The sequence below is a fragment of the Schistocerca nitens genome, chromosome 7 (genome assembly GCF_023898315.1).
Source record: "Schistocerca nitens isolate TAMUIC-IGC-003100 chromosome 7, iqSchNite1.1, whole genome shotgun sequence".
In the NCBI taxonomy this organism is placed as follows: Eukaryota; Metazoa; Arthropoda; class Insecta; order Orthoptera; family Acrididae; genus Schistocerca; species Schistocerca nitens.
The window spans coordinates 184,457,868-184,474,417 of NC_064620.1; positions in this window are offsets into that span (position 1 = coordinate 184,457,868).

Consider the following 16,550-nt stretch of genomic DNA (forward strand, 5'->3'; position numbering starts at 1 on the left):
AGCTGTGACTCATCACTATATGTACATACCTTCTTGCTAGAAACTCATTATCTAACGGGCTCTGTATATTCCCATCAACACAAGTAAATTTAATGTGGACTGACAGTATTAGGTATAAGTTAACTTTTCTGAAGTACGAGAAAATTCTCTGTATTGTACCTTCTGTGTGTAACATTCGTTAGGAAGCTTCATATACGGCTTTAAAGTGCTGTAATTAGAAGTTTCCTTGTTTCCAAATTTAGAGGAAACAGAAATATTTTTCGTTATCAGAAATGAAAGAGTCAAGGTGTTAAACGAAAAAAACAGAAGTGTCTACTGTGCATTCCTACGCTCACTTTAGTGACGATCTTGGGCAAAGAAACAAACATACTAAGTGTCTTTCAGTAGCAACTACGTTCTTATGTTTGTGGTTTGTGATATATAGTGTATGTAGTTTGCATAATTTGGAACATGGGTCAAGAGTCAATCAAAGGGATCTCATTATCCTCTTGCTGGGGCTCTGGATTCCCATTCTACACCAGGGCAGACAAACTTCCCAAGGAAATTAATAAAAGTCTTATCTTTTCTCTCGCTGCCATCGCCTTTTTCTTGGAGAGAAACATCAGGTCCGCCTCCGGTCTATGCTGGTTCTAAGTCTATAGAACTAAAAAAATTAATTTAGATGTGATCCGTCAGCTGCATGTACAGGGATACTGTGCAAATCACATTTAAGAGTCTGGCAGAGGATTTTTCGGACCACCTTCACCATAATTCTCTATTATTCCAGTCTCGTACAGCAAGCGGAGAAACTAACACCTATATCTTCCCGTGCGAGCTCTGAATTCCCGTACGTTGGTATGGTGATCGTTTCTCCCCATGTAGGTCGACGTCAACAAAACAATTTCGCATTCTGAGGAGAAAGCTGGTGATTGAAATTTCGTGAGAAAAGTTCGTTGCAAAGAAAAACGCCTTTGTTTTAATGATGTCCACCCCAAATCCTGTATCATCTCCCCTATTTCGCGGTAATACAAAACATGCTGCCCAAATGTTTGAAATGTCTCTGAGCACTTTGGGACTTAACATCTGAGGTCATCAGTCCCCTAGAACTTAAAACTATTTAAACCTAACTAACCTAAGGACGTCACACACATCCATGCTAGAGGCAGGATTCGAAACTGCGACCGTAGCAATCGCGCGTGCCGGACTCAAGCGTCTAGAAGCGATCTGCCATCGCAGCCGGCACTTGCTGCCCTTCTTTGAACTATCACGAGGTACGCCGTCAATCTTATCTGGTAAGTATTCTAAAAAGAGGACGAACAAGCCCAGTGTAGGTAGTCTCTTTGGCAGATCTGTCAAATTTCCTGTCTTGCCAATAAAACGCAGTTTCTGGTTAGCCTTCCCCACAACATTTACTATGTGTTCCTTCCAATTTCAGTTTCTCCTAATTGTAATTCCTAGGTTGAGTTGACGGCCTATAGATTTTACTGATTTATCGTGTAACTGAAGTTCAACGGGTTCCTTTTAGCACTTATCTAGATGACCTTATCTTCTGATGACTTTACAAGTCTATAAATGACAGCATCATCTCCAAACACCCTAAGACAGCTGGTCAGATTGTCTCCTAAATCGTTTATATAGATGAACAGCAAAGGGCCTACAACACTACTTTCGGGAACGCCAGAAATCACTTCTGTTTTACTGGACGACTTCTCGTCAGTTACTACGAACTGTGACCTCTCTGATAGTATATCACGAATCCAAGCACGCAATTTCACTACAAGCCGTTTGTGTGGTGCAGTGCCAAAAGCCTTCTGGAAATATAGAAATACGGAATCAATTTGAAACTCGTTGTCACACTTCGTGTGAGTAAAGAGCTTATTTTGTTCCACAATAACTATGTTTTCTGACTCCGTTTTTTAACTGTGTGTCAATAGACCGTTTCCTTCGAGGTAATTCTTGATGTTCGAACACAATATATTGTTTCTAAATCATATTCGTAATTAATAAATAAAACTTCTGTGCCTTCACCTGGTTTTCCCGCCGTGTCAAGTGATTAAAACTACACGAGCTTTCGGTGAAGCACACTTCGGCAATAGTCAGGTAGTATGAATGAATGCCAGTGGCCTAATGATACGCCCCTGATACACACTAGCAGCCGGTTGTGACGTCACTGGTGCTTGTAGCATAACCCTGTATGGGCACAAGTTGACTCGGCGTTCTATGTGGCCGTTTCAACCGCGCAACCGTTGGATCCGTCGCGGTGTTGAGCTACAGATAACCGTCCTAGAGCTAGAGCGTCATATGCGTCAGTCTACAACAACAACGGCAATATCAGAGATCTAACAGTCGATACCTCCATTTATTAAAAAAAAGATTGCAAAATATTAATATCTCAGATGAATTCTGCTCCACTCATACGTTTGGTTTGTGTAGAAAAGTTTCGCCGCGTAGGAGGAGTTATAACAGCTCAATCAGGAATCTGGGAAGGATGATGTACCAATTAATATTATAATTGTCAAATTCCATTGAATTCAAAAATCGTAACACTGTAGATTGTGTTTCACGTATTGCAATGACCTAGCTGACAAACGAAAGCTGAAGAAAGTTACCGTAGGGAACGCAATGACAGACGCGTTCAGTGACTTTATTCCCAGAAGACAGTATCGATTTGCAGAATGATACGTAGAGGATTGATGAATGTGGCAGGCTTTAATTATTTTTGAATACAGTGTGGGAGTGAACAGCGATCGTAGTGTTACAAATATTTACTATCAAAAACAGTCTTCATCACAGTTTATTTATTACGGTGAGCGGTTTCAACCACTACTGTGGTCATCTTCAGTGATTCTCCGTCGAAGGTGGTCCTTACTCATTGGTCTGAAGATGACCACAGTAGTGGTCGAAACCGGTCACCGTAATAAATAGATTGTGATCAAGACTGTTGTTGATAGAAACAGTTGCAGGCTTCGCTTGCTGAGCCTGAACGTACATAAATGTAACTTATTGCGCATACATAGGAATAGAAATCCACTACTGTAAAACTACACTACTGATGACAAATCGCTGGAAACAGTATCTATCGTACAATATCTAGGAGTAACTAAACACAGCGACCTGAAGTGGAATGATCACATAAAAGAAAAAGCAGGGAAAGCATATGCCAGACTGAGATTCATAAAGAGCATCTTAAGAAAATGTAACTCATCCACAAAGGAAATGCCTTGTACCGAATCTTGAGTATGGTTCATCAATATGGGATTCTTACCAGGTATGACTGATAGAAAAGACAGAGAAGTTCCAACGAAGAACGATGCGTTTCGTCACAAAATCGTCTAGTCCGCAAGAGAGCGTTGCAGAGATGCCAACAAGCTATGCTCAACAAACTCCAGAGGTAGATGCTACTAGAAAGACATTGTGCGTGACGGAATGGTTTACCATTGAAGTTTAGAGAGAGCATTTTCCGGGAACGATTGGATAACATGTTACAGCCTGCCACATACATCTCACGAAGCGAGCACGATGAGAAAATTCTAGAGATTAGAGCTAATACAGAGGTTTTCCATTCTTCCCACTAGCCATTCTCAAATGAAACGGGGAAGGGGGGAGGGGATCATTTAATGGTACCGGAAGTCCTTTCCTTCACAGCTGAGTATGATGTAGATGTGGTAAAAATACAGATGTCCAACTGTCTTTTAACAGACACCTGTATGGTGGTGGCACTGCTGCATACGGAACAAAATTTTAGAATAGTAGGTAGGTGAATGACAGCGCAGAGTCAGAGCACAGAATTCCGCGAGAGTTTTAAACAGCACAGTTACACTGGAGCGCCAAAGAAACTGGTATAGGCATGCATATTCAAATACAGATTCATGTAAACAGGCAGAATACGGAGCTACGGTCGGCCTGTGTAAGACAAGAAGTATCTGGCGCAGTTATTAGATCGGTTACTGCTTCTACAATGCCAGGTTATAAAGATTTAAATGACTTTGAACTTGGTGTTATAGTCGGCGTACTAGCCATGGGGCACAGCATCTCTGAGGCGGCGATGAATTGCGGATTACGACAATTTCACGAGTGCACCGTTTCAAAATGTATCGAGCGGATGGACGTGTACGAGTATCGAGACAACCTCATGAATATATGGACCCCCATGTTAGCAGGGGACTTCTCAAGCTGGTGGAGGCTCTGTAATGGTGTGGGGCGTCTACAGCTGGATCGATATGGTACCCCTGATACGTCTAGATACGACTCTGACAGGTGAGACTTACGTACATCCTGTCTGATCACCTGCATCCACTAATTTCCATTGTGCATTCCGACGGACGTGGGCAATTCCAGCAGGACAATGCGACACCGCACACGTCCAGAATTGCTAGAGTGTGGCTCCAGAAATACTCTTCTGAGTTGAAACACTTCGGCTGGCCACCAAACTCCTCAGACATAAATATTATTGAGCATTTCCGGGATATCTTGCAACGTGCTGTTCAGAAGAGATGTCCATCCGCTTGTTCTCCTACGGATTTATGGAGAGTCCTGCAGGGTTCATGGTGTCAGTTCCCTCCAGCACTACTTCAGACTTTAGTCGAGTCCATTCCACTTCGTGTTACGGCACTTCTGCGTGGACCCGTGGGTCCTACATGATATTGGGCATGTATACCAGTTTCTTTGGTTCTTAAGTCTATTTCCTATCGCTGTTCCAAGTTACATGTAAAATGGTGAGTTTTGTAACTTCCCAAGAGGCCATCGCTGCCGTCCCGGATCGACAGACCCCAGCATTGAGATAAAATGTAACCTCGTTCCACGTACCCCATTTTTGCCACTTGCATATTTTTTACTGTGCCTGATGTCAATGCTATTAAGATACGTAGTACTACATGGAAAATATAGATCTCTATAATCTGTATGTTAATAGGTGAAATAATGCGAAATATTTTATGTTCTTTAAGGATCTTGTGACCATGTGATACCGAAACATGTATTTTTAAATTAAATAAATCACACATTTGGCCAACAGATAAGTCATAACCTACGTAGGAAACTATGTGGTCTCCACAAGCACTGATTGTGTGAAACGCTATTCGGTCGATTTTTTCGAGATACACTGGAGGCAGCAGGTAACAGAGCCCATCTACGTGTGTTTCTTGGATTCCCCACGAAAGCCTTTCATGCAGGCACATACAATTACCAATTATATCTGCTAGCGCTTGTTGATTGTTACTTGTTAGTAATTAGTAACCGAAATAAATCAGATTCGTTAATAATATGTTAGCATTCAAGGAGTGAAGAGGGACACAGGTTATAAATTTGTACAAACCTATACAGGTTGTAAATTTGTAAAAAGTTATTTAAGACTGTCACAATTCACAAACAAGAAACCAGCTACTGAAAAGTAAGATTAACAGCGATAACTGTCATCGGAAAATAGCTGTTTAGTTCATTCTTACTTTGATGTAGTTTCGGAACGTCAGGTAATGAACAAAAGACGTACTCGCACATACGAAATACCAGAAGATACATGCAGGTGAAGTAAGTACTTTGCAGCTGATAGTAACCCCGAAGCTTAGTTTCAGCGCAATAGTGGTTTGCTAGTCTTGTACACCCTGGTCTCTTTCCGACCCTCTGAACTGACTTATCCAACCAGTTAGTTACAGGAGGACCTACAGTTCAACGGAGGCTCTGAAACGAGTGCTAACTTCGCGTTTTTCACATTAATACATCATTGCCACAGGTGTGAGATGCAATAAACTATAGAGTTCTAGTAACGATCGTGAATTCAGTCCCATATTTTTATTAAAATTGACAGGGCTAGTGAAACAAAGTTCATTCTCAACATTAATCCCTGGGAGTAATTTTTTGTGTCACAAAACTGGTACTTTCGATAAAGCTGTTGTGGCAAATGTTCCCAGGAACATAATAATAAACGATATATCGTTCGGAACGAAGTGGAGTTCATACAGATATGAGCTGACGGTTGTATGTCGCCCAACGAGGCTGTTCACCTCTGTCTTAGAGGTCAGATCGCTACAAAATTGTTACGAAATGGACTCTGGATCTCAATCAGCATCGTACATAGAGATTTTAAACTACACGTCAATTTTTTTTAAAAAAAGTATTGTAATGGGCTTAAATAGATGAATGGGTTGGATATCATTTGACTTCACTATTTGCAGTAACACTATAACCACTCGAGAACGATCCAGTGTTTAGCCTCAACTGTCTCGACTCATTTGGGTTTTGAAACTTCCTGGCAGATTAAAACTGTGTGCCGGACCGAGACTCGAACTCGAGACATTGGCCTTTCGCGGGCAAGTGCTCTATCAACTTTTTTAATTTTTCATATTTAACCTCATTTTGTACGCTTTCGTTCGTTGCCCCCGCTCGGGGCAGACGACGTAATACATCCGTTTAAGATCCTTGTTGATCGATTAACTCAGTTTTTATATTACAGAGGGCAGCTAACCCTCTGACCGAATACGCTGAGCTACCGTGCCGGCAACCAACTGAGCTACCCAAGCACGACTCACGCCCAGTCCTCACAGCTTTACATCTGCCAGTATCTCGTCTCCTACCTTCCAAACTTTACAGAAGCTCTCCTTCATTTGGGTTTTAACGACCACGTATCTCTAGTTGCGATGACGGCAGATGCCAGACTCAGATTTATTGGAAGAATCGTGCGGCAGTATAATTCATGTTCAAAAAAAATCGTGCATAAAACTAAAATTCATCTCATATGTAGACTGTAAGCTACAATACTCTTCATCTTTGAGTGTATGTTGTACCACCACTAGTCATTACTTCTCCTGTGAAACTCGTAATCTGAACGAGGGAAAAACGACTGTACATATGGTTCTGATTTCTCTCGTCTTCGCTGTCCTTACACGAGTTAACAAGAATAAAAACTTTTATTGGCAGTAGGATCACCTGTAGCTTGTCACAAATGCTGTTCCCCTGAAGTTTCCCAATAGTGTTCCCTGAAAAGCACGTCTTCTTTCCCAAGGGATTTAAATTTGATATTACGTAGCATTTCACTAGCAGTAGCGTGTTGATCAAAAGTACCGATAAGAAATACAGCAGAAGGCCTCTGAATTACTTCGATGTCTTCCTTTAATCTGATCTGACATTCCAATACTCGAGCAGTTCTCAGGTGTGGGTCAAACAAGTGTTCCGTAATCAGGCTCCTTTACGGGTGATCTGCACTTTTACAGTCAACCAGTCGGCTTCTCTACACTCTAGCCTCGTGTGTTCGTTCCACTTGATGTCACTTGGAAACGTTACGCCAAGATACTAAATCGATTTGACTGACACGCAGCACGACATTATTAATGTTTTCAAACATTACAGGATTGTTTTTCCTATTCGTTTACTTTAACTTACTTTTCCCAGTATTTAGAAAAAGCTACCAAGTGCTCCTCTCCTGTATCCCCGTACAGTTAGTTACTCAACGACAACACTTTCCCTCACACTACAGCGTCTTCAGCCGACAGTAGTAAATTTCTGCTCACCCTTTCCGTCAGATTATTTGTGTATGTACATTGGGTATTGCTCGACACTCGAAAATCCTCGCCGCGTTAGTATGCTACCAAATGAAATTGATAATGAACATCTGTTTCGGACACATTCGTGTATTCACGCATAAACCTCTCAGTAAGTCGATCTATTACTTTAGTGAGCTAAACTGTTTTTTTCGGTTTCAACACAATCCAAAACCTTGAAGCACACATGACCCACTTTGTAGGGAACAGTCTTGTTTTGTATTATAAACTACAAATAGTCACGTGGTTGCAGCACAGAAGTCATAGTGAACGTTAAGGTGTCATCAGGTTATCTTTGCTTCTAACAAGTCTAACACTTTTATGATCTATGATGGGACAATTTTTTACCCGTTTACAAGTCAAAATGTTCAGTTATATATGGTTTGTTTCTGTAAACAACATAAATCGTTGAAACTTGCTGGCAGATTAAAACTGTGTGCCTGACCGAGACTCGAACTCGGGACCTTTGCCTTTCGCACCTACCATCTGAGCTACCGAAGCACGACTCACGCCCGGTACTCACAGCTTTACTTCTGCCAGTATCTCGTCTCCTACCTTCCAAACTTCTGGAAACAAAAATCGTTGTTTGAGTGGGTGGTCATTATCATCAGCTAATGTAATTTTCTGAATTGATAACTTTCTCCACGCCCGGGTTCCCGGGTTCGATTCCCGGCGGGGTCAGGGATTTTCTCTGCCTCGTGATGACTGGGTGTTGTGTGATGTCCTTAGGTTAGTTAGGTTTAAGTAGTTCTAAGTTCTAGGGGACTGATGACCATAGATATTAAGTCCCATAGTGCTCAGAGCCATTTGAACCATTTGATAACTTTCTTATCTTTTTAATAAAATTTGCGTCTCAACATGTTTCAGGTTAATCCATAACCAGAAATCTCATTAACAAAATTTTGACATGGTGCTGGTGTATTGTGGTGACGAGACACTGTGCATCGACACAGTTTTCAGTTCTGATGATAGCTTAAGCCGTAACGCGTTGAGGTTCATCACTGAAAAACGATAAAAAAGCGACTAAGTCGGAAAATTACATTAACTAACTATATTGGTAAATCAACTGAAGAAGTGGGTAGTAGTGATTACCTGTGTGAAACTTTGGGGCTTCAGTTTTGCAAACACAAAAATGTTTCCTTATTGATTATTAATGTCTTATAAGGAGGTTTAAAAATGTATTATAATAATAAAAATACGTTGCTATATCAAAATCAGGCCTACTCAATCAGTTATTACCACAATGATTTTCAACTTTTTTCACTTGAATTACTGTTACTGGATGTTGTTTATACAATATTGGGTCTCTGGGCCCAGTTAGCATAGTATCTACCGCATTAGCAGGATGACTGAAATGAATAAAAATTAAATTTTTGCTCTGTACTGTTTCAGGACTTAGTAAGTATTCTGTTAATTAATATCTCGGTCTCACATATAATAGCACTGCCACAATTCTGTAAGCCCTTACGACGTATCTGGCAACACACAGCGTAAGATACCGCACAGCAAAGTATATTCTTCACTTCCGATCATCTCTTTTCACATCTGCGTTTCCACTAGCATAAGAAAGGGCTTGTAAAATAATGAGAGTTTCTGTCTGCAACTTCAGGGAGATGACGTGTTTTCGTTTCTGGAAGCTAATATCTCTTGTGCGCTGCAGCTGCGGCTTGATAGTTGATACGTGAAATTAGTTTCGCAGGAAATTGTAGACAGAGGCGTCGCTGAGTTTTTCGGAGCTTGCTCATTAGTTAAGAGTTTTATTTAGACACTCAGACGTGGAGTGTTGCAACAGTGCGACCGGAGGTACGGTCCCTCTCTCTGAAATAAACTTGTCAAAAAGGACGGTCTCCACTTCTAACGTGACATTCACCACTTCCTGCCACAGAAATAGCGCCTTTCCACACACACACACACACACACACTCTCTCTCTCTCTCTCTCTCTCTCTCTCTCTCTCTCTCTCGGCGGGAGGGCATCTTGAATGAAAAGTGAGAGACCGCTTACACTCGGTTTCAGACTGAACTATTCGCGAAATTTCTGGAAATTGATAGGGCAAGATTCATCATCGTGTAACGTCGGTACTTTTTACCAGTGATGTTTGGCGTAAGCCGAATATGCACCTCGACATCACATGTTAAACTACAATCGCACCAAAAAGTGTTGGCACACTTGCGTAATTATCGTTGCTGGTTACAAACGCCGCACCTTCCGGTACACAGGACATGTACATCTACATCTACATCCATACTCCGCAAGCCACCTGACGGTGTGTGGCGGAGGGTATCTTGAGTACCACTATCGGTTCTCCCTTCTATTCCAGTCTCGTATTGCTCGTGGAAAGGATTGTCAGTATGCTTCAGTGTGGGCTCTAATCTCTCTGATTTTATCCTCATGGTCTCATCGCGAGATATACGTAGGAGGGAGCAATATACTGCTTGACTATTCGGTGAAGGTATGTTCTCGAAACTTCAACTAAATCCCGTACCGAGCTACTAAGAGTTTCTCCTGCAGAGTCTTCCACTGTAGTTTATCATCTCCGTAACGCTTTCGCCATTACTAAATGATCATGTAACGAAGCGCGCTGCTCTCCGTTGGATCTTCTCTATCTCTTCAATCAACCCTATCTGGTACGGATCCCACACTGCTGAGCAGTATTCACGCAATGGGCGAACAAGTGTACTGTAACCTACTTCCTTTGTTTTCGGGTTGCATTTCCTTAGGATTCTTCCAATGAATCTCAATGTGGCATCTGCTTTACCAACGATCAACTTTATATGATCATTCCATTTTAAATCACTCCTAATGCGTACTCCCGGATAATTTATGGAATTAACTGCTCCCAGTTGCTGACCTGCTATATTGTAGCTAAATGATAAGGGATCTATCTTTCAATGTATTCGCAGCACAATACACTTCTCTTCATTGAGATTCAATTGCCATGCCCTGCACCATGCGTCAATTCGCTGCAGATCCTCCTGCATTTCAGTACAATTTTCCATTGTTACAACCTCTCGATACACCACAGCATCATCTGCGAAAAGCCTCAGTGAACTTCCGATGTCGACCACAAGGTCATTTATGTATATTTTGAAAAGCAACGGTCCTACGACACTCCAGTGCGGCACACCTGAAATCACTCTTACTTCGGAAGACTTCTCTCCATTGAGAATGACATGCTGCGTTCTGTTTTCTAGGAACTCCTCAATCCAATCACACAATTGGTCTGATTGTCCATATGCTCTTACTTTGTTCATTAAACGACTGTGGGGAACTGTATCGAACGCCTTGCGGAAGTCAAGAAACACGACATCTACCTGGGAACCCGTGTCTATGGCCCTCTGAGTCTCGTGGACGAATAGCGCGAGCTGGGTTTCACACGACCGTCTTTTTCGAAACCCATGCTGATTCCTACAGAGTAGATTTCTAGTCTCCAGAAGAGTCATTATACTCGAACATAATATGTGTTCCAAAATTCTACAACTGATCGATGTTAGAGATATAGCTCTATAGCCCTGCACGTCTGTTCGACGTCCCTTCTTGAAAACGGGGATGACCTGTGCCCTTCTCCAATCCTTTGGAACGCTACGCTCTTCCAGAGACATACGGTACACCGCTGCAATAAGTGGGGCAAATTCCTTCGCGTACCGCCATGAAAACCCGGGAGTGGCTACTATACAATGCCCCCAGAAGGGTTCTCACACCACCTCAGAGTCCTGATTTGAACCCTTTTGAGAACCTGTGGGCTAATCTCGACACAAAAGTCAGAAAAAGGCGTCCGCCCGGTAATAACGATTTGGAGAAAGTGCTCCTGGAGGAATGGTCGAAAAGTACCCCTGATATCATCCAGAATTTTATACAAAGCATTCCTAGCCGTTTACGTGCTGTTATAGATGCTGAACATCAATGAAGAAAACGAACACACTGTCCGATTCATACGCGTATGCGAATACTTTTTTGGATGCAGAAGAGCAATGTTTATTTTCATAACACTGTATGTTACTTTACGGACACGTGATTTGGACATATTTGTAACCTATGTAATGTAAGGTGGCACGTGTCTGGGTTCTGTTCGGAAATGTGTGTTTCGTTTAACCTGCAACAGCTAAAATGTAACTGTGCCAATACTTTTTGGTGCGATTATAGTTCGTTGTTCAGCTTTCCGCTCACCCATTCAACATGATTCATTTCCACCGATCTGATAACGCATGTATCCATATTCCCGTCCCATAAATATCCTCACATCTCATGTGAGACGGACTTATGAACCTGTTTGTTCGGAAGGCTTATAGCAAAATTATGTCATGATTGTTAGTATAAGTGAAATAATAATAAAATTGGCATTTGACAAACGCAGAGCTGCTGTCGCACAGTAACACTATTCATCAATATATATCACTCTGTAGATAACTTCTTGTGTGTATTCCATGATATCATTAAGCTTAAGCATCATCAACAGACAGAGCGAGATGGCGCAGTGGTTGCACGACGGTTCAGTCCCGCATCAGGCCACCCCCATTTAGGTTTTCCCTAAATTTCTCCAGCTGAATGCCGAGATGGTTCCCTTGAGAAGCGCACGGCCAATTTTCTTCCCCATCTTTGACACAACCCGAGCTTGCAGTCCGTCTGTAATTACCTCAATGTCGACGGCACGTTAAACCCAATCTACCTTCCTTCCTTCCCTTCATCAACAACATACTCTCGGATTAAGAATCACGCCCATATTTACGATATAAGACGACTTAAAGTGGTTATGGGCAATATAAACACCCCATAGGGTCCGCGCTGTGAAATGACAATATCAGAAAATCTTATGACGAAACACTTGCTCCTTATTATAGTTGATCCTCTTACTGAAATAAGGGCATTTCCGTTACAGAACCTTTGCGACACTTTAGCACATTTCTTACAACCTACTAAAGTATTCTGTACAGTTATTTTACATGTTCTAAAGTCTTCTAGGGAACTCAGTAAATTGTGAGCTACGTTTATGTTACACAGTACGTGAAAAATGTCTTTAATTTAATAAAACCCGATTTTCAATGTAAAAATGTCTTCAAGGCACCTAAAGTAAAGTATTATAATGAAGAAACGAATACTCTTTCTGTACATCAACGTTTTGTTCGAGAAAGTCAGCAGCTGTCTACCATAATGTATGGTCGTTGGACACTTGGAAGAAAAATACTGAACGACGACAGATTTTCTTAATGGTACGTGAACAGTAGGTCTGTTTACATCTAGATAAATACAAAAAAATGGTTCAAATGGCTCGGAGCGCTATGGGACTTAACTTCTGAGGTCATCAGTCCCCTAGAACTTAGAACTTCTTAAACCTAACTAACCTAAAGACATCACACACATCCATGCCCGAAGCAGGATTCGAACCTGCGACCGCAGCGGTCGCGCGGTTCCAGACTGTAGCTCCTAAAACCCGTCGGCCAATCCGGCCGGCGAGCATTAATGCTCTTGGTTGTTAATTTAAGCAGTCGAATGATTACCTACATCTGAAAGTGAAGTGCTATACTAAGCATACTCTGACGAGTGCGATCCACTCACCACGACACCAGGAACGGCGTCTTCTCAAACGCTCCTAGATAACCTCTTTAGCCAGTCGTCCGGCGCACGAGTACAGAGCGGTTGGTGGTGGAGCAATCGGAAAAAAACGTTGAAGAGGCCAAGGCGTTTGCACAATCGGGAAACAGCTAAAAGAAGCGAGAGGCCACAATAGTTTACTGGACGAAATTTTGATAAGACTTTGGTGAAAAAGTTCCACGACTTCGCCAGTTGGCATGCTTGAGCAATCGAAAACGCTGAAAAAAAGGCGGTACGTCTTTCGTCCTCGATCACATCAGGCCACATGCCACATCTGAGCAAGATTCATTGGAAAGTTCCCAAGACCTGCAAACAGAAGTAACAAAGAGTAAAACTTTGAACACAGCTGCTAAAGTTCAGTGACCGTGTCAGAATTTTATTAAAACAAATATTTATTTATTTATTGATTTATTTAACCTGGCAAGATTAGGGCCATCAGGCCCTCTCTTACATCTAACCAGGCATTCTACTTATTTTACATTCATATGTTTTAGTAGGCATGTTAAACTACATCTAGTACAAAAAGTGAAATAAACAATTTGAAAGGTACACCTGGAAAAATACATACATATAGAGTTTATATTCTTAGATAACAAGTACTGTTATAATTAGACATTATTGAAGAGACAGATTTTAGATAGGAGTGCTGGCAGCAGGGAGTATGAGGGAGACTGACGGTGAAGGGAGGAGAAGACTAGAGAGACATGATGAAACATAATTAAGGAAATATATAGGAAAAGAAGATTTCGTGACTAATAGAGATAGATGAAGAGGAAGGCATCTCAGGAGCAAGGCAGGAGACGCTAGCTTTGCTATTTGACAGATGAGAGGATTGGCCTTGTACATTAATTTTGTGGAGAACTTTATGAGGATGATAGTAGGAAATGCTTCAACTTCTTCTTAAAAGCAGCAGGAGATTGAATTTTGCGCAAGGTAAGGGGCAGTTTGTTCCAGAGGCGGACAGCGGCAACTGAGAAGGAGTTTGCAAAAGTTTTGGTTTTGTGACTGGGCACAGTTAGGATACCAAATAAGAGTGACCTCGTGTTTCGATTATGATGACACGACAGGTTTTTAATCTCTGAAGCAAGGTACTGGGGTGCTTGCGCGACGAGGAGTCGGTGGAGTAGACATAGAGTGTGGTAGTCACGCAATTTGTCCGGCCGCAGCCACCCTAGCTCGGAGTATGAAGCACTAACATGATCATATCGGCGAATGTTGCAGGTGTAACGCACACAGGCATTCATGGTTAGCTCTAGCCGTCTTTTGTTTTCACTACTCATGCCTTGTTGAATCACATCACAATAGTGGAGGTTCGGTAGAACGAGTGCTTGCACGAGCTGGCGTTTCAAGTCCTGTGGAAATATGTTCCGAAACTTTTTGAGAGCATATAGACAAGCAGACGTCATTCGGCACACTGCGACTGTATTCTCCGCCCAGTTGAGATGCTTATCCAAAGTTACACCCAAGTTCTTCACTGTTTTCTGATATGGTATTGGAGTACCGTCGAGCAGAATAGGAGGTAGCCGTTCGCGGAAATCTGAACTTATTAATTTCTGATGGGCTATTAAGATTACTTGCGTCTTTTTTGCATTTAGTTTAAGCCCCAGGTTTTTCGCCCATGTCACTACTGAAGACAGATCATCATTCATCTGAGCGATTGCAGTGTTTACATCTTCAGGTCTGACGCTTAGGTAGAGCTGGAGGTCGTCGGCATAGAAATGATATTTACAGGAGGACAGAACCGACGAAATATCGTTGACGTATAAAGAAAACAAAAGTGGTCCTAAGACTGATCCTTGGGGCACTAACGCAGACAACACATTGCTGTCTGTCTTTTAAGTAGCTTTCAAACCATCTCATTGCACTATCAGAGAAATTGCGCTGTTGCATTTTTCTGAGCAATATGTCAAAGCTAACAGTGTCAAAAGCTTTGCTGAAGTCAAGTAGCGTCAAAATTGTTGCCTTTCGATTGTCGATGGCATATTTCAGGTCATCAGTTACTTTAATTAGAGCAGTGTTTGTGCTGTGATGTTTACGGAAACCGGATTGAAATTTGTCATATAGGCTGAATTCATGCAAGTGTTCAGTGATTTGGTCATGAACAATATATTCAAGTGCTTTGGAAACAGCAGGCAGTATGCTAATTGGTCGGTAATCACTAGGTAGTTGCGGGTTTTCGATCTTAGGGATGGGTCGAATTAGGCTTCTTTTCCATGCAGTGGGATATATTCCGTTCACGAGGGAAAAATTAAATATGTCAGTTAAGACAGGCACTAAGATATCGGCAACATTCTTAATCATGGTTATACCGATACTGTCGTTGCCTATTGCATCAGAAGAGATTCTCATTATTGCTTTCCTTGCCGTATTTGTTGTTACATGTTTTAGATGGAAGGTATCGTTGTTAGTTATCCTGTTTGGGGATTCTTGTGGACGGTAATTATCAGCTGTGCTGGTATTCAGAGGTGCAGAGAAGAATTCATTTAATTCGTTAGCTGACACATGAAAAGTAGTTTCCGATTTTGCCTTTCCGACCCCCAAGCTACGGAGATTCTTCCATAGAGTCGTGGGCGTCAGATCGCTGCATACAAGGGAGCGAGCGTGCCTGATTTTAGCATTGCGAATGCATTGTTTCACTCTGTTCCGTAGCTTTCTATATTCTTCGAAACGCTCGGGTTTAGGATCTGCCTTGAAACGCCTGTGGGCAGCATCCCTATTAGTCATCATTTGACGTAATTCAGCTGTCAGCCATGGAGCAGGAGATTTTCTTACACGGATTGTGCGCACAGGTGCATGTTTGTCATAGAGGGCAGTGAGTTTACCACCAAGTTCATTAATTTTGCCGTCGATTGTGGGTTTTCTGATTATATGATGCCATGCGATTTCTGAGCAATCGGCTGTTAGAGCGTCAAGGTCAATACGTTTCATGTTCCTACAAGTTACGTAACGCGATTTGATCCTTCGGGGCTGCACAGAGTAGGCCAGGAATATTACATCATGTGCTGAGAGGCCAGGGGCCGATGTTTGACCAACATCTCTTACTTTGTCAGTCTGTTTCGTTGCGATTACGTCTATAAGAGTATGACTGTGCGCCGTATGGTGTGCGGTTGTAATGGAAGAATGTTCATGCTATTGCAACTAAACAGTCTTCTTAGGTTTATTGCGGAGGGAGTGTCTCTTAGCAGGTCTTTGTTCAAGTCACCCATTACGATGACATGTTCGTATTGACACTGAAGTGAATGTAATTCCGACTGGAAGGAACTCATTGAGCTTATTTTTGGCGGCTTGTACACGACGCCAGTCAAGAATTTCCGACGTTGTATATTTATTTCAATGAACATGAATTCAGCCTCTTTTTCTTCAGCAGGATTTGACGTACATAAGACTCTCGCTTTTAGATCTGTTCGTATATACGCGCCGACCCCGCCACCTCGCTTTTTTTATCTGTCTG